This window comes from Bos indicus x Bos taurus, chromosome 15 (genome assembly GCF_003369695.1).
Source record: "Bos indicus x Bos taurus breed Angus x Brahman F1 hybrid chromosome 15, Bos_hybrid_MaternalHap_v2.0, whole genome shotgun sequence".
Taxonomy (NCBI): domain Eukaryota; kingdom Metazoa; phylum Chordata; class Mammalia; order Artiodactyla; family Bovidae; genus Bos; species Bos indicus x Bos taurus.
This window is the reverse complement of record NC_040090.1, coordinates 51,764,587-51,784,035: the sequence shown is the minus strand read 5'-3', so window position 1 is coordinate 51,784,035 and position 19,449 is coordinate 51,764,587. Positions and strand designations below refer to the sequence as shown.

General features: G+C 38.5%; 1 long non-coding RNA gene across 2 annotated transcripts in view; it reads right to left on the bottom strand.

Annotated features, from left to right (window-relative positions):
• The window catches only part of LOC113905739, a 36,509-nt gene extending 21,706 nt beyond the window's left edge, over nucleotides 1-14,803 (bottom strand). For both annotated transcript variants that reach the window (XR_003514724.1, XR_003514723.1), the window contains exons 1-2: nucleotides 14,628-14,803; nucleotides 12,860-12,983 (exon numbers count right to left, since the gene is read on the bottom strand). This is a non-coding gene — a long non-coding RNA (uncharacterized LOC113905739). The remainder of the gene's footprint in view (nucleotides 1-12,859; nucleotides 12,984-14,627) is intronic.
• Nucleotides 14,804-19,449: the final 4,646 nt, after the last annotated feature.

The following is a 19,449-nucleotide window of genomic DNA, read 5'->3' as shown; positions in this document are numbered from 1 at the left end:
CTATGTCCCAACCACTAATGTTGAAGAAGCTGAATGGTCTATGAAGACCTACAAGACTGTCTAGAACTAACACCAAAAAAAGATGTCCTTTTTCATCATAGGGGATTGGAATGCAAAAGTAGAAGTCAAGAGATACCCGAAGTAACACAAATTTGTCCTTGGAGTATAAAATGAAGCAGGGCAAAGGCTAATAGAGTTTTGCCAAGAGAACACATTGGTCATAGCAAACACCCTCTTCCAAAAACACAAGAGACAACTCTATACATGGACATCACCAGATGGTCAATACTGAAATCAAACTGATAATATTCTTTGCAGCTGAAGATGGAGAAACTCTATACAGTCAGCAAAAACAAGACCAGGAGCTGACTATTGCTCAAATCATGAACTTGTTGAAGCAAAAGAAACACTGATGTATGGAACAGTCTTATGGACTCTGTGGGAGAGGGAGAGGGTGGGAAGATTTGGGAGAATGGCATTGAAACATGTAAAATATCATGTATGAAACGAGATGCCAGTCCAGGTTCAATGCACGATACTGGATGCTTGGGGCTAGTGCACTGGGACGACCTAGAGGGATGGTATGGGGAGGGAAGAGGGAGGAGGGTTCAGGATGGGGAGCACATGTATACCTGTGATGGATTCATTTTTATATTTGGCAAAACTAATACAATTATGTAAAGTTTAAAAATAAAAAAAAAAAAGAAGAAAACAGAAAAAAAAAAAAAAAGAAAAACTCAGACTTAAATTGAAGAAACTAGGGAAAACCACTAGACCATGCAGGTATGACTTAAATCAAATCCTTTATGACTATACAGTGGAGGTGACAAGTAGATTCAAGGGATTACATCTGACAGAGTGCCTGAAAAACTATGGATGGAGGTTCATAACATTGTACAGGAGGCAGTGATCAAAAGCATCTCCAAGAAAAAGAAATGTAAAAATGCAAAATGGTTATCTGAGGAGGCCTTACAAATAACCGAGAATAAAAGAGAAGTGAAAGGCAAAGGAAAAAAGGAAAGATATACCCATCTGAATGCAGAGTTCCAAAGAATAGAAAGGAGAGACAAGAAAGCCTTCCTAAGTGTACAATGGAAAGAAATAGAGGAAAACAATGGGAAACAATAGAGGAAAAGAATGGGAAAGACTAGAAATCTCTTCAAGACAGTTGGAGTTACCAAGGGAACATTTCATGCAAAGATAGGCACAATAAAAGACAGAAATGGTATGGTCCTAACAGAAGCAGAAGATATTAAGAAAAGATGGCAAGAATACACAGAAGAACTGTACAAAAAAGATCTTCATGACCCAGATAACTACAATGGTGTGATCACTCACCTAGAGCCAGACATCTTGGAGTGTGAAGTCAAGTAGGCCTTAGGAAGCATCACTACGAACAAAACTAGTGGAGGTGATGGAATTCCAACTGAGCTATTTTAAATCCTAAAAGATGATGCCGTGAAAGTGCTACACTCAATATGCCAGTAAATTTTGAAAATTCAGCAGTGGCCATGAGACTGAAAATGGTCAGTCTTCATTCCATTCCCAAAGAAGGGCAATGCCAAAGAATGCTCAAACTACCACACAATTGCACTCATTTCACATGATAGCAAAATAATGCTCAAAATCCTTCAAGCTAGGCTTCAGCAGTATGCGAACCTAGAACTTTCAGATGTACAAGCTGGGTTTAGAAAAGGCAAAGGAACCAGAGATCATACTGCTGATATTTGTTGGATTATAGAAAAAGCAAGAGAATCCCAGAAAAACATCTACTTCTGCTTCACTGATTATGCTAAAGCCTTTGACCGTGTGGATCATGACAAACTGTGGAAAACTCTTAAAAAAAAGGGGATACAAGAACACCTTACCTACCACCTGTGAAATCTTTATGCATGCCAAGAAGCCACAGTTAGAACCAGACATGGAACAACAGACTGGTTCCAAATAGGGAAAGGAGTAGGTCAAGGCTGTATATTGTCACCCTGCTTATTTAATATGCCAAGTACATGTGAACTGCCAGGCATTCTGGAATCAAGACTGCCCGGAGAAATATCAGCAGCTTCAGATATGCAGATGACACTACTCTTATGGCAGAAAGTGAAGAGGAACAAAAGAATGTCTTGATGAAAGTGAAAGAGGAGAGTGAAAAAGTTGGCTTAAAACTCAAACTCAGCATTCAAAAACTGAATATCATGGCATCTGGTCCCATCACTTCATGGCAAATAGATGGGGAAACAGCGGAAACAGTGGCTGACTTTATTTTCTTGGGCTCCAAAATCACCACAGATGGTGACTGAAGCCATGAAATTTAAAAAATGCTCCTTGGATAGAAAGTTATGACCAACCTAGACAGCATATTAAAAAGCAGAGACATTACTTTGCCAACAAAGGTCTGTCTAATCAAAGCTATGGTTTTTCCAGTAGTCTTGTATGGATGTGAGAGTTGGACCATAAAAAAAGGCTGAGTGCTGAAGAATTGATACTTTTGAATGTGGTGTTAGAGGAGAGCCTTGACAGTCCCTTACACTGCATAGAGATCAAAGCAGTCAATCCTAAAGGAAATCAACCCTGAATATTCATTGGAAGGACTGATGTTGAAGCTGAAGCTCCAATACTTTGGCTACCTGATGTGAAGAACCTACTCATTAGAAAGGATCCTGATGTCGGAAAAGATTGAATGCAGGAGGAGAAAAGGACAATACAGAATGAGATGGTTGGATTGCATCACCAACTCAGTGGACATGAGTTTCAGTAAGCTCTGGGAGATGGTGAAGGACATGGAAGCCTGGTGTCCTGCAGTCCATGGGGTCGCAAAGAGTCGGACACAACTGAGTGACTGAATAACAACAGCAACCTTACAGCTAAAGCAACTAGAGAAAGAAAAATGAACAAAACCCAAAGGTAGAAGGAAAGAAATCATAAAGATCAGAGTACAAATAAATGAATTGTAGACTAAAAAAATAATAGAAAAGATCAATGAAACAAAAAGCAGGTTCTTTGAAAAGATAAACAAAATTGATAAACCTTTAGCCAAATTCATTAAGGAAAAAAGATTAGGGCCCAAGTCAATAAAATCAGAAATGAAAAAGAAGTTATAACTGACACCATAGAAATACAAAGGATCTTAAGAGATTAATATGAACAACATAATGCCAACAAAATGGACAACCTAGAAGAAATGGACAAATTCTTTGAAAGGTGCAATCTCTCAAGACTGAACCAGGAAGCAATAGGATCCCAGGGATGCAAAGACTTTTTAATATCTGCAAATTAATCAACAGAAAGAAAGAAAGAAAGAAAAACACCAATACAGTATACTAACACATATATATGGAATTTAGAAAGATGGTAACAACAACCCTGTATGTGAGACAGCAAAAGAGATGTCAAAGAGAGACAGCAAAAGAGACACAGATGTATAGAACAGTCTTTTGGACTCTGTGGGAGAGGGACGGGGGGATGATTTGGGAGAATGGCATTAAAGCATGTATAATATCATATAAGAAATGAATTGCCAGTCCAGGTTCGATGCAGGATACAGGAAGCTTGGGGCTGGTGCACTGGGATGACCCAGAGGGATGGTATAGGGACAGAGGTGAGAAGGGGGTTCAGGATGGGGAACACGTGTACACCCATGGTGGATGCATGTTGATGTATGGCAAAACCAATACAATATTGTAAAGTAAAAATATATATATATATATATAAACCATGTTATATACCACATTTACAAACTGAAGAATAAATACCATATGATCACCTCAATAGATGCAGAAGAAACTTGTGACAAAATTTAACAAAAACTTATGATAAAAACTCTCCAGAAAGTGGGCATAGAGGGAAAAAAGTTAGTGCAGTTGCTCAGTGATGTCCAACTCTTTGTGACCCCATGGACTACAGCACGCCAGGCCTCCTGGTCCATCACCAACGCCCGGAGTTTACTCAAACTCATGTCCATTGAGTTGGTGGTGCCACTCAAGCATCTCATCTTCTGTCATTCCCTTCTCCTCGTCTTCAATCTTTCCCAGCATCAGGAACTTTTCAAATGAGTCAGCTCTTTGCATCAGGTAGCCAAAGTATTGGAGTTTCAGCTTCAACATCAGTCCTTCCAGTGAACACCCAGGACTGATCTCCTTTAGGATGGACTGGTTGGATCTCCTTGCAGTCCAAGGGACTCTCAAGAGTCTTCTCCAACACCATAGTTCAAAAGCATCAATTCTTCGGTGCTCAGCTTTCTTCACAGTCCGACTCTCACATCCATACATGACCGCTGGAAAAACCATAGTCTTGACTAGACAGACCTTTGTTGGCAGAGCAATGTCTCTGCTTTTTAATATGCTGTTTAGGCTAGTCATAACTTTTCTTCCAAGGTGTAAGCATCTTTTAATTTTATGGCTACAGTCACCATCTGCAGTGATTTTGGAGCCCCCCAAAATAAAATCTATCACTGTTTCTACTGTTCCCCCATCTATTTCCCATGAAGTGATGGGACCAGATGCCATGATCTTAATTATCTGAATATTGAGCCTTTGATCTAACAGCCTCAAATGAGATATCTCCCTCCATGTAGCTGATATACTGGAAGCCCATGTAGAAAAGACACATCTGGCCATAATAAGTCATTTCAAGCTATGCATTGCACTGTGGGTGCAACTCATAGTGGAGTAGCTGAGGTGAGGTCTGCAAAGAGTTTTTCTACCTGGGACAGACTCTCTTGCTCTGAGAGTGAGTCTAGCATGATGGGTAAGGACAGGTACCCTCTTCAGCAACAACAAAATGTTGCCATTGTTATTGGCCAAGGGCCAGTAGAGGGCTTCTATGATCACTGTGATTCCTTTGGGTCCTGTGGTGACTGTCATTTAGTGGCTTCATTGTCTTCCCCATAAAGCTTATGCTGAAGTATTTTCCAGAATCCAGTCAATCACTTTCTCGGTCAGACTTTTGAGGTCAGAGGAAGATCCTTGGTGGAAAGAAAGCTCCCTCACTGTAATTCTGGCATGGTCCAGGATCATCTTATGGACTTTTACCTTGTGATGATCATAGGCTTATCAAAGATACGGTCCTGGGAAAACATTGGTGTTTGAACCTCAACATTCAGGACCTTCTTGTGATTGACCACTGAGGAGATGCTGATGAATAGGTAGTTCCAGTGACATACCCTTTCTCCTTAAAACATCAAAGCATATTGTTGCCTTGGAGGGTATAGGGGTTATGGCTATCCTGTTGGGATGGACCAACAACTTGGGAACAGACTCTGCCTCCACAGAGATGTGACAACCACAGAGCAAAGAGCAGGCCCTACTCAACATCCAGTGCAGACTCCGATCAGCACAACACAGTCACACCACCTGTCAAGGGGATAACAGCCAGCACATACCGAGGAAATATTTGGCAGGCATCCATACTAAAAATGGCCCTGGCACCAAAAATGTTAGACTCATGCAGGCTACTCAGAGAAACTGCCATATAAAAAACATGGTAGATAACCATTTTCCCTAAATTCATAGAGTCACAGAAATAGAACTAAAATGAAGAAACAGAGGAGCCACTCCCAATTAAAAGAACAAGGAAAATCCCCTAAAAGAACAAATGATGAAACAGACCTCTCCAGTCTACCAAATCCCAAATTCAAAACGAAGGTAATAAACATACTGAATGAATTAAGAAAGACCAGGGGCACTAGTGGTAAAGAACCCACCTGCCAATGCAGGAGACATAGAGATGCAGGTTCGATCCCTGGATGGGAAAGATCCCCTGGAGGAGGGCATGGCAACCCATTCCAGTATTCTTACCTGGAGAATCCCATGGACAGTGAAGCCTCGTGAGCTACAGTCTATAGAGTCCCAAAGAGTTGGACATCACTGAAGCGACTTAACACACATGCACACACATGCAAACAACAACAGAAATGCAGATCACTGTAACAAGGCACTAGAAACAATAAAGAGGAGTCCATCAAAATTAGAAAACTCACTTGCCATGATGAGCGCTGAACTAAGGGCAATAAATAACAAGCTAATATTGTAGAAGGAGGAACAAGTAATCTGGAAGATAGAATACTGAAAATCAGACTAGCAGAACAGCAGACAGAAAGCCAAGCCAAAATAAATAAATAAATAAATAAAAGCAATATGAGTCTATGAGATAAAGTGAGCCAATATACACATATTAGGAATCACAGAAGAAAAAGAAAGAGAAAGGGGATAAAAATGTATTTGTAGAAATTGTGACTGAAAACTTCCCAGACCTAAAGAAGGAAACAAATATCCAGGTACAGGAAGCACCAAACAAGATGAACCCAAACAGATGTACACTAAGATATATTATAATTAAAATGACAAACGCTAAAGACAGGATTCAAAAGGCAAAGAGAAAAAAATAGTTACAACAGAACCCCCATAAGGCTATCAGCTGATTTCTCTACAGAAACACTGCAGGCTAGAAGAAAGTGGCACGATGTATTCAAACTCCTGGAAGGAAAATACCTGTAACATAGGATACTCTACCCAGCAAGATTATCATTTAGAATAGGAGAGATAATACATTTATCAGAAAAGCAGAAACTAAAAGAACACAGCAATACTAAACATACACTAAAAGAAATAGTGAAAGGCCTTCTCTAAATAGAAGAGCGGTAAGAATCTATAGAAAAGACAAAATCACAATTGGAAAGTAAATCATTTAAATAAACCAAGATATAGATTTTTTTTTAGTTGTGAAAGCAATGATAACTACAATGAACAAAAAAAAGGATAAACATTAAGATGTTAAAGAGGATATCAAAGATCATAAAATGTGGGGCAGGGAGTAAGAAACTGTAGGGTCTTTTTTTTTTTTTTAGATTGTGTTTGAGCCTATATGACTACCAAAATAAAACAAATAGATGTAGTAATGGGTTAACATACTTCAAAATCACTGTAACCACAAATCAAAAGCAAACAACAGAGTCACAAAAAACAAAAATAAGAGAATTCAAACATAACAGAAAACCATCAAACCACAAAAGAAAAAATAACAACAAAATGAAAGGAACAAAGAAATACAAAATCAACTGGAAAGCAATGTTTAAAATGGCAATAAATACATGTCAATAATTACCTTGGATAACAATGGACTAAATGCTCTGATCAAAAGACAAAGAGTGGCTGATTAGATAATAAAACAAGAGCCTACAATATGCTTCCTACAAAGGACCCACTTTAGGGTGAAGGACACACCATAGATTGAATGTGAAGGGATGAAAAAAAGATATTTCACGACAAGAAAGTGAGCATAGCAATACTTAGACAGAGCAGCCTTTAAAACAAAGGCCTTAAAGAAAAAAACAACACATTATATAGTGATGAAAGAAACAGTACAAGAAGGATATCATACTCATTAACATCCAAGCATTCAATATAGGAGCACCTAAATACATAATACAAATACAATGGACATAAAAGGAGAAGCTAACAGAAATAAATTAATAGTAGGAGACTTTAACACTCCACTGACATCAATAGACAGATCTTCCAGACATATAATCACTAAGGCATCAGAGATCCTAAATGACAGAATAATCAGACTTAATTGAAGTTTTCAGGACATTATATCTAAAAAACACAAAATACACATTCTTTTCAGGTGCACATAGAAAATTCTCTAAGATAGACTGCATACTAGGTCATAAAACAAGCCTCAACAAATTTAAGAGGATATAAATTATTTCAAGTATCTTCCCTAACCATAGTAACATGAAACTAGAAATCAATCACAGAAATAGAAATGAGAAAAAAAAAGAAAACACAGAGACTAAATGAAAGTAAAGTCACTCAGTTGTGTTCAACTCTTTGTGACCCCGTGGATTGTACAGTCCATGGAATTCTCCAAGCCAGAATACTGGAGTGGGTAGTCTTTCCCTCTTCAGGGGATCTTTCCAACCCAGGGATCAAACCCAGGTTTTCCACACGGCAGATGCATTCTTTACCAGCTGAACCACAAGGGAATCCCAAGAATAGTGGAGTGAGTAGCCTGTCTCTTCTCCAGCAGGTGTTCCCAACCCAGGAATCGAACTGGGGTCTCCTGCATTGCAGGCGGATTCTTTACCAACTGAGCTATCAGGGAAGCCCCTAAATGACATGCTCCTAAAAACCCAATGGGTCAACAATGAAATCAAAGAGAAAATTAAAAAATATCTTGAGACAGTGAAAATGAAAACAGAAGCATACAAAATCTATGAGTGCAGCAAAAGCAGTTCTAGTAGGTAAGTTCATAGTGATACAGGCCTTCCTCAAAAAAACAAGAAAAATCTCAAATAAATAACCTAATTCACTACCTAAAAGAATTAGAAGAACACACAAAAGAAGACAAACAAAACTTTATTATTTCCCACAGAAGGAAGGAAATAATAAATATTAGGAAATAAAATAGAGATTTTTTAAAATGGAGAATAATTAATAAAATCAAGAGCCGGTTTTTTTTTGGAAAGGGTAAACAAAATTGACAAACTTCTTTCTAAATTCACCAAGAAGAAAAGATAGAGGAACAAAATAAACAAAAAAAGAAATGAAGAAGGAGAAATAACCAACATCACAGAAATACAAAAAAATCCATAAGAATATTATGAACAACTATATGGTAAAATACCAAACAACCTGGAAGAAATGGACAAGTTTCTTGAAACAAATAGCCTACCAAAAGTGAATCAAGAAGACGTAAATAAACAGACCAACCACAGGAAGTGAGAGAGAATTTGTAATTTTAAAAAATTCTGCTAACAAAAGTCCAGGACCATATAGCTTCACTGAGGGAGTCTAACAAAAGTACAAAGAACTTATACCAACCCTTCTCAAACTCTTCCAAAAGACTGAAGAGGAGGGAACACTTCCAAAGTCTTTCTATGAATCTACCATCACCCTGATACCAAAACTAGACAAAGACACTACCAAAAAAAAAAATTACAGGCCAGTATCTTTGATGATAGATGCAAAAATTCTCAACAAAATACTAGCAAATGAATCCAACAACACATAAAAAAGATTGTACACCATGATCAAGTTGGATTCAACCCAGAATCACCAGGATGCTTTGATATATGTAAATCAATCAATGTGATACATCACATCAATAAAAAACAAAAGTTCCATGATCATCTTAATATATGCAGAAAAAACATTTGATAAAATTCAACATCCATTTATGGTAAAAAAAAAAAATTCTTACCAAAGTGTGTATAGAAGGAACATATCTCAACATAATAAAAATTATTTGACAAAATCATAGTCAACATGATATTAAATGCTCAAAAGCAGAAAGTCTTCCTGCTAACATCTGGAACAAGATAAGGATGCCCACTATCACTTCTATTTAACACATTATCGACCAGAGATGTATTAATACATCTTTTGTTACCCGAACATTATTGACTGGAGACTTTTCAATATTAGCTTACATAACAAATTGCCAGCCACAGGCATTAGTTTCTGATTAGTTTCTGATAGCATTGGAAGTCTTAGCCACAACAATCAAACAATAAAAAGAAATAAAAGGCATCCAGATTGGAAGGGAAGAGGTAAAAATATCATTACATGCAGATGACCTGATACTGTATGTATTAAAAACCCCAAACACTCCACACAGAAACTATTAGGACTGATAAGTGAATTCAGCAAGGTAGCAGAATTCAGAATTAACATGCTTAAGGCTGTTGTATTTCTTAACAGTAACAATGAAATATCAGAAAGGGATAGTTTAAAAATATCCCTTTAAAAATAGCATCAAAACATAAAATGCTTAGGAATACACCTGACCAAGGAGGTGAAAGAATTATACCCTGAGAACTATAAAACACTGATAAAAGGAACTGAAGATGTTTCAAAGAAATGGAAAGATATCCCATGCTCTTGAATTGGAGGAATTAGTATTGCTAAAATGGCCATACTTCCTAAAGCAATCTACAGATTTAATACAAGCCATATCAAATAATCCATGACATTTTTCACAGAACTAGAACAAATAATCCTAAAATTTATATGGAACCATAAAGGACCCAAAATTACCAAAGAAATCCTTAGGGATTCATTTTGATATTTGGCAAAACTAATACAGTTATGTAAAGTTTAAAAATTAAAAAAAATTAAAAAAAAAAGAATAAAGCTGGTGGCATAACCCTCGCGGACTTCATACAATACTACAAGACTAACAGAAATTCAAACAGTATAGCACTGGCACAAAAACAGATATATGGATCAATGGGACAGAAGAGTGCCCAGAAACAAACCCATACACTTACACACAATTTTTTGCCTTTTCATACTGTTCATGGGGTTCTCAAGGCAAGAATACTGAAGTGGTTTGCCATTCCCTTCTCCAGTGGACCACGTTTTGTCAGAACTCTCCACCGTGACCCATCCGTCTTGGGTGGCTCCACATGGCATGGCTCATAGTTTCACTGAGTTAGAGAAGGCTGTGGTCCATGTGATCAGATTGGTTAGTTTTCTGTGATTGTGGTTTTCAGTCTGTCTGCCCTCTGATGGAGAAGGATAAGAGGCTTATGGAAGCTTCCTGATGGGAGAGACTGACTGAGGGGGAAACTGTGTCTTGTTCATCCTAAAGGAAATCAGTCCTGAGTATTCACTGGAATGACTGATGCTGAAGCTGAAACTCCAATACTTTGGCCACCTGATGTGAAGAACTGATTTGTTCTTTCTTTGCTGGGAAAGATTGAAGGTGGAGGAGAAAGGGAAGACAGAGGATGAGATGGTTGGATGGCATCGCCAACTCAATGGACATGAATTTAAGTAAACTCCAGGAGTTGGTGATGTACAGGGAAGCCTGGCGTGCTGCAGTCCATGGGGTTGCAAAGAGTAAGACATGACTGAGCGACTGAGCTGAACTGAACACATAACTAATGTTCAACAAGGGAGACAGGAATATACAATGGAGAAAATAAAGTCTCTTCAGCAAGTAGTGTTTGGAAAGCTGGACAGCTGGACAAGTATGTGTAAATCAATGAAGTCAGAACACCATATACAAAAGTAAACTCAAAACTTATATTAAAAACTTAAATATAAGACACGATACAGTAATACTCTTAGAAGAGAACATAGACAAATCATTCTCTGACATAAATCATAACAATGTTTTCTTAGATCAGTCCCCCAAGGTAACAAAAATAAAGGCAAAAATAAACAAATGGGATCTCAACTTTACAAGTTTTTGCATAGACAAGAAAACCATAAATAACATGAAAAGACAATCAACAGAGTGGGAGAAAACATTTGCAAATGATGTGACTGATAAGAACTTAATTTCCAAAATATACAATAGAAGCAGCTCATACAACATGAAAAAACAAACAACCCAATCACAAACTGGGCAGAAGACCTAGACATTTCTCCAAAGAAGACATACTGATAGCCAACAGGCATATAAAAGATGCTCAACATTACTAATTATTAGAGAACTGCAAATCAAAACTCTATTGAAGTATCACTTCACACCACTCAGAATGGCCATCATTAAGCAGTCTACAAATAATACACGCTGGCGAGGGTGTGGAGAAAAAGGAACCCTCCTACACTGTCGGTGGGAATGTAAATTGGCACAGCTACTCTGAAGGATGGTATGGAGGTTCCTTGAAAAACTAAAGATAGTGTTGCTATATAACCCAGAAATCCCACTCCTGTGCATAAATCTGGAAAAATGAATACTAATTTAAAAAGATATGTGCACTCCACTATTCATAGCAGCACTATTTGCAATAGCCAAGACATGGAAGCAACCTAAGTGTCCATCAACAGATGAAAGGATAAAGAAGATGTGGTACATCTATAACAATGGAGTTTCAATCACTAAAAAAGAGAAAAGAGTGAAATAATGCCATTTGCAACAACATGGATGGACCGAGAGATTGTCAATACTAAGTGATGTGTGCCAGACAGAGGAAGACAAGAATCATATGATATCACTTCTATGTGGCATCTAAAAAATGAAGAAATGGACTTATTTAGGAAACAGAAACAGACCCATAGACATAGAAAACAAACTTATGGTTACCAAAGGGGAAAGGCGGGACAGATAAATTAGGAATTTGAGGTTAGCAAATACAAACTACTATATATAAAATAAGTGAACAACAAGGTCCTACTCTATAGCACAGGGAACTATATTCAATATCTTTTAATAAACTATAATGGAAAAGAATAAATAAATAGGAAGTCAAGACCTCTATTTGATGGATCGATGACTAGAAAAACCCTACAGGACTTCTGAAATCTTTTGGTTATCTATTGTTTTTGTCCTGTGTTGGTCATCTGGAGGAAGTGTAGGAAAGAGGGGAGCCAAGGTTACTATACTCTCCTCCACCGCCAGCTTTAGAGGGAAAAGAACTTGAAGATGGAAGTATGTTTTTCTGAAAGGAGAAGAGAGATAGCTGAGAGTCTTCGACATCTTCTGGAAGAAAGGGGTAGGGGAAGGGAAAAAGGAGAAGCACCAGTTCAGGACTAAGAAAGCTGCCCACAGACTTAGCCATGTGCTTCTATACATGAGACCAGTGGTTAACCCCAGGGCTTCAGAATTCTACAGACCTAGAGTCAAGTGCTGCCTTGTCCATGCCCCAGCTGTGTTCCTTGGAAAGATTATGTAATCCTCCATTTCTCACTTATGAAACAGCATAGCAACAATAAGAACAAGGATTAAAAATAATGAAGTCTATCTCCTAGAGTTATTGTGAGAATTAAATAAAATAATGTGCCTGGTATAGGATTTGACATTCAATAAATGGTAGTTTTTAGAAAAGTAGCTTCTTCCCAGAGATATATTGACTCTTTGGACCCCAATGGTCCTATTCAATAAACAGTAAATTCTGGTATCCACTTACCCAAGTTCTAGCCCTCCAGGCTGCTAAATAGATCTTCGACACTAGAAGGTCCTCTATGCCAGGTCATGAGAAGGGTACATCAGTTTTTTTCCAAGATGGTGGGGTGCCATTTAAAGCCAAGAAACTCAAATAATACCCAAAGGAGAGAAATCTGTTAATGAGCCCATCATGATAAAGAGGTAAGAGTGTCAGCTTCTGACCATCTGTCTTGTTCTGGCAGCTCTTGCTCTCCAGACCCCACCCCCTGTGCCTCATCTAAAACTTGCCAATGCCATTGATTTGTATTAATCTGATAGAGCATTCATTACCTCAAGTACCAACCTGTCACTGTTTGCTTAGCTTGCATGAAATCAGAGCTATGCAAAAATCAATGTGTGAAATCTTTGTATCAACATGTAAGAAATAAAAAGGTTTATGCTGGCAGATGCAGGTTTTTGGACAGATTAAAACTGACAAATTGGCATGATCCCCAATGAAGGCAATGATGAGGTGCAGTGAAATGTCAAAGGTTTTGAAAATGGCATGCTGAGGAAAGAAATGCATTGCTGTCAGGGGAAAAAACAGGAAAAGAGAGTGTTGTTTATAAGAAAGGACTTTTGGGTTTGCACAAACACTGATGACTTTTTCTGAAGAACTGGCTTGGTGTTATTATCCCCCTGGAACTAATAAGAAAAACAAGGGGTTAATGACTTGAGCAAAGTCACCATGTGCAGTGGCAGTACCAGGACAGAATGGACGAGCTTAAATGTCCATTTCTCCTGCTCACTGAACCCTCTGACTTTCAGAGGTAGAGACTTTCACCTCTTGCCCTCTATATATCTTTTCCCTCCAAGAAATGACTCAGGGAACTCTTCCCATTCAAACAATCACATGCCCCGGACAGAATTCTAAAGTAGACTGATCAGGACAGGCATTTGCATATTTTGTGCAACTCATGCTGGGTTCTGAACCCAACTTATAAGACACTCATGCATTGGGTAAAATGTCTTAGCTTTGATTGAAAGAATACCTTTAATAAAGATAATAGCCAACTTAATAAAGAAGCCACTTCTGTTTATGACATACACTCCACTGTATGTACGCATATACAAAGCACCACAGCACTCCATAAACTGTGACAAAATTTTCTTTTAATTTTGATTCCCCATGTCTCACAGCATACTTGTGGACCATCTGCTTTCAACACCATTGGATTGTGTATGCACCAGGAATGCAAATTCCTTTTGTAAAAAATAGTAGCCAAGAAGGGTAAATAAACATGCTGTTGCTGAAGAAAAAGGAATCCATTCTGAATAACTCAAAGACCATTGACAGCACACGTGTGAAAACCAAAGAGAAATCACCTTTGACAAATATGTAGGACAATGCAGTGAAATAAACAGTTCTGGAATCAGACTTGAGCTTGAATCTTGCCCCTACCACTCACTGGCATGAGATGATTTTTTTTAAAGGTCAATTTTCTAACCTTTTCTGATCCTGTAAAGTAACAGTAAGATTTTATAGGAGTTTTGTGAAGATTTGGTGAGAAAAGGCAGGTGGAAAATTTAACATTTTGCCTGACATATAGTAGACTCCCAACACAGATTTGTTTTCCATTGGATCCTTCATCATTATGGACAATTATCTAAATCACAATCTCCACCCTTTAGAGTGGATACTATATAAATGCTATGATTAGTACTTTGTTATCTAGATGCACATATTTCCCAACTCTAAAAATCTTCTATCATCAGAATAATGGAGACACAATCGAGTAAATAAAACCAACCTTTGTAATCTTCTGACCAGAATTCATCAGTATGCCTATTGGTTGCTACACCAATAATTCTTTCTTCCACTGGCCCTTTTTGTCCTGGTGATCCACTGCTGCATTTCCCTGATGGCTCAGTGGTAAAGAACCCGCCTGCTATTCCAGGAGATGTGGTTTCAATCCTTGGGTCAGGAAGATCCCCTGGAGAAGGAAATGGCAACGTTATCCAGTATTCTTGCCTGAAAAATCCCATAGACAGAGGAGTCTGGTGGGCTATACAGTTCATGGGGTGGCAAAGAGTTAGATACAACTTAGCAACAAAACAACAACAATCTATTGCTGCATAGCAAGTCACCCCAACAGTTAACTAAAACAATACCAATAATTTATTTTGCCCTCAAATTTGCAATTGGGGCAAAGCTCAGTTTGGAAGGCTTGTCTTTGCTCCATGTGGTTTCATCTGGGTAGCTCAAATGAGAGCTGAAAGATCTACTTCCATATGGCCATTTGTTGCTGCTTGATGTTGGCAAGAAGCTCAGCTGGGGCCAATGGCTAGGGGCCTCAGTTTCTGTTCACACAGACCTCTCTGTGTTGCCTCGTCTTTCTTGTAGTACAACAGCTGGCTTCTAAGAACAAGTATCCAGAGAGAGGGAGAACCAGATAGCAGCAATACCACTTTTTGTGACCTAACCTTGGAAGTCACATAATGTCACTTTTGTCATATTCTGTTAGTTGAGGCAGTTACAAAGCCCTGCCAGGTTTATGGGAAGGAGTCACAGATTCTGCCTCTTAAAGGGGAATGATAAGTTACTGGAAGAACATGTGGGATGGGAAATATTGTTATGGCTATTTTTGGAAAATAGAATGTGCCCCTTTTTTGCAGGTCTTTTCATTACTATCTTGGTTCACATTTTTAATACTAACATTTTATAACACCTTATAAAAAAATAAACCAAAAATTGATTAAAGACCTAAATGTAAGACCATATACCATAAAACTAGAGGAAAACATAGGCTGGACAATTTTTGACATAAATCACAGCAATATTTTTTTGGATCCATCTCCAAAGTAAGGATTTAAAAGTGAAAGTTAACAAATGAGACCTAATTAAACTTAAAACCTTCTGCACAGCAAAGGAAACCATTGACAAAGTGAAAAGACAACCTACTGAATGGGAGAAAATATTTGCTAATGATATGACTGATAAATGATTAATATCCAACATATGTAAACAGCTCATACAACTAAACATCAAATAAACACACAACTCAATTGCAAATGGACAGATCTGAATAGACATTTTGCCAAAGAAGAAATGCCAATAACCAACAGGTACAGGAAAAGATGCTCAACATCACTAATCGTCAAGAAAACGCAAATCAAAACCACAATGAGATATCACCTCACAGCTATCAGCGTGGCTATCATCAAAAAGAAGACAAACGACAAATGGTTCCAAAGATGTGGGGGAAAAGGAGCCCTTGTACACTGTTGGTGGGAATGTAAATTGGTGCAGCCATTGTGGAAAACAGCATGGAGATTTCTCATAAAGCTAAAACCAGAACTACCATACGACTCAGCAATTCCACTCCTGAGTATATACCCAAAACAAACAAAAAACCAAAAATACTAATTTGAAAAGATACATGCACCTCAGTGTTCATTGCAGCATTATTTACAATCGCCAACATATAGAAGCAATCTTAGTGTCCACCAACATTCATCATCAACAGATGAATTGATAGGGAAAAAATATATATACATACACACACCCATATGGACAATCATACAGCAGAATACTACTCATTCATAAAAAGGAACAAAATTTTGCCATTTGCAGCAAAAGGGATAACTTGGAGGGCATTACACTTAGTGAAACAAGTCATAGAGAGAGAAAGACTGATATTGTATGAGATCACTTATATGTAGAATCTAAGAAGTACAACAAACTAGTGAAAATAACAAAAAAGAAGCGACTCAAGAGATATAGAGAACAAACTAGTGGTGATGCCATTCAACCATCTCATCCTCTGTCATCCCCTTCTCCTCCCACCCTCAAACTTTCCCAGCATCAGGGTCTTTTCAAATGAATCAGCTCTTCGCATCAGGTGGCCAAAGTATTGGAATTTCAGCTTCAACATCATTCCTTCCAATGAACACCCAGGACTGATCTCCTTTAGGATGGACTGGTTGGATCTCCTTGCAGTCCAAGGGACTCTCAAGAGTCTTCTCCAACACCACAGTTCGAAAGCATCAATTCTTCTGCACTCAGCTTTCTTTATAGTCCAACTCTCACATCCATACATGACTACTGGAAAAACCATAGTCTTAACTAGATGTACCTTTGTTGGCAGAGTAATATCTCTGCTTTTTAATATGCTATCTAGGCTGGTCATAACTTTCCTTCAAAGGAGGAAGTGTCTTTTCATTTCATGGCTGCAATCACCATCTGCAGCGATTTTAGAGCCCCCAAAATAAAGTCAGCCACTATTTCCACTGTTTCCCCATCTATTTCCCATAAAGTGATGGGACCGGATGCCATGATCTTAGTTTTCTGAACGTTGAGCTTTAAGCCAACTTTTTCACTCTCCTCTTTCACTTTCATCAAGAGGCTCTTTAGTTCTTCTTCACTTTCTGCCATAAGGGTGGTGTCATCTGCATATCTGAGGTGATTGATATTTCCCCTAGCAATCTTGATTCCAGCTTGTGCTTCATGCAGCCCAGCATTTCTCATGATGTACTCTGCATATAAGTTAAATAAGCAGGGTGACAATATACAGCCTTGACATACTCCTTTTCCTATTTGGAACCAGTCTGTTGTTCCATGTCCAGTTCTAACTGTTGCTTCCTGACCTGCATATAGATTTCTCAAGAGGCAAGTGAGGTGGTCTGGTATTCCCATCTCTTAAAATTGTATAAAAAATAAAATTGAATTAAACAAAACAACTTTTATTACTAACTTGCTAGAACTAGGACTTGTCTCCTCCTGTTTGCTTTTCATATCTTCTACTCTCTCCTATATTGAATTATAGTCTTAAAATTAGAAAAGAAAATTCTGATTATTCTGCACTCTCACCCCACTCTAAAACCCTCTTTGCCCATTGCCTATTCATCTTTTAACATTACACTCAGTGATTCCACGCTCTTCATGATCTGGATACAACTTTGCAGCCCTAGCTTATTCCAGTCCCATACATAGAGTATAATCGCTCAGTAAAATTAAATAATATTCCATTTTCTTGAGGCAAACCTGTGAGGTGGAAAGACCATGGAGTCAGACTTTAGAGTCAGTCAGAGCTGGGTTAAAATCAGCTATACTCCTTGGCTGCTGCTGCTCAGATGCTCAGTCATGTCCAACATTTGCAACCTCATGGACTGTAACCCACCAGGTTCCTCTGTCCATGGGATTCTCCCAGCAAGAATACTGGAGTGAGTTTCCATTTCCTCCTCCAGGGGATCTTCCCCATCCAGGGACTGAACTTGTGTCTCCTACACTTGGAGGTGGATTCTTTACCACTAGCGCCACCTGGGAAGCGCATGCCACTAGGCTGAATCCTTTGTAAAATGAGCCTAGTAATTCTTATCTTGGGGCTTCCCAGGTGGCGCTAGTGGTAAAGAAGCCTCCTGGATCCTTTCTCATTGGGGCCAGTTGATACTTTTCCAATCAATGAAGGCATTTTGGGGTTCCTTCTAACATTCTGCCTAATCAGTTCACTTATTAATTCTATTAAATGTATACCTTTCAAATTAGATTTCTATTTAGCAGATGATTTACTTAACCAATCAATAGGAAAGTTCCAAGAATTGCAATCTCCCTATTTCCAATAATTTGTAGAGTGTTGGAGAGGTCATCTCTCTCATCTATATCAGAAGCAGCAGATCTATGGCAAGCAAGCCAAGCCATTAAACTTAACCTTTTAAGCAGTTATCCACACTAAGAATAGCTCAACATTACAGCACATTCAATTTTTAATGGAGTTATACTGAAGTTATTCTTCATTCTGGGATAGACTTTGCTTTAATGCTGGTGTCTCCCCATGTCTCCTATAAGCCATCCATCCACAGCCTCTCTGATGACATTCTGCTATTTTACCATGCCTCAGTGTGTTTAAAAATGGTAAAGTCCATGGAGACAGGCAGTTTGGGCATCCACATTCAAAGACTGACATTTCTGTGCCTTTGGGAAGCTGAGGGCAAAGAAATAATGCCCTCTCTCTAATCTTGTTCACCAAGCCCCAATCCTGCTTTCAAATTCTGAAAGTTAGTTAGTTAAGTCACTCAGCCGTGTCTGACTCTTTGCAACCCCGCGGACTGTAGCCCACCAGGCTCCTCCGTCCATGGGATTCTCCAGGCAAGAATACTGGAGTGTGTTGCCATTTCCTTCTCCAAATTCTGACCCCACTCTTATTCCCTCCATGAAACCTTTCCTAATTTAACTTCATTCAATCTCATTGCTCAATTTACTCTACAAAATAAATAACATTTCTTTAGCACTTCCTGTCAGACCCTGCGCTAAGCACTTTATATTATTTCCTTTACTCCTCAAAATAACCCTGTGGAAATGGTATGATTATTCTGATTTCATACATAATGCTGCAGAAGCTCAGAGCTGAGTGAAACCTGTCTGTGTCACACTGCACGTATGGAGCTGAAGCTGGAAATCAGATCTATCTACCTCCACAGCCCCTCTGCTCACCCTGGGATGTGGGGTCAGTTTCCTACTTCCTAGTCCACCACCAATTCCACAATTCTCGTGACTGAAGAAAGACTTTCCATATGTTCACAGTTTTCAGTGAGTCTTCACGGCCATTTCCTTGCATATCTGTTAGGGAAAACACT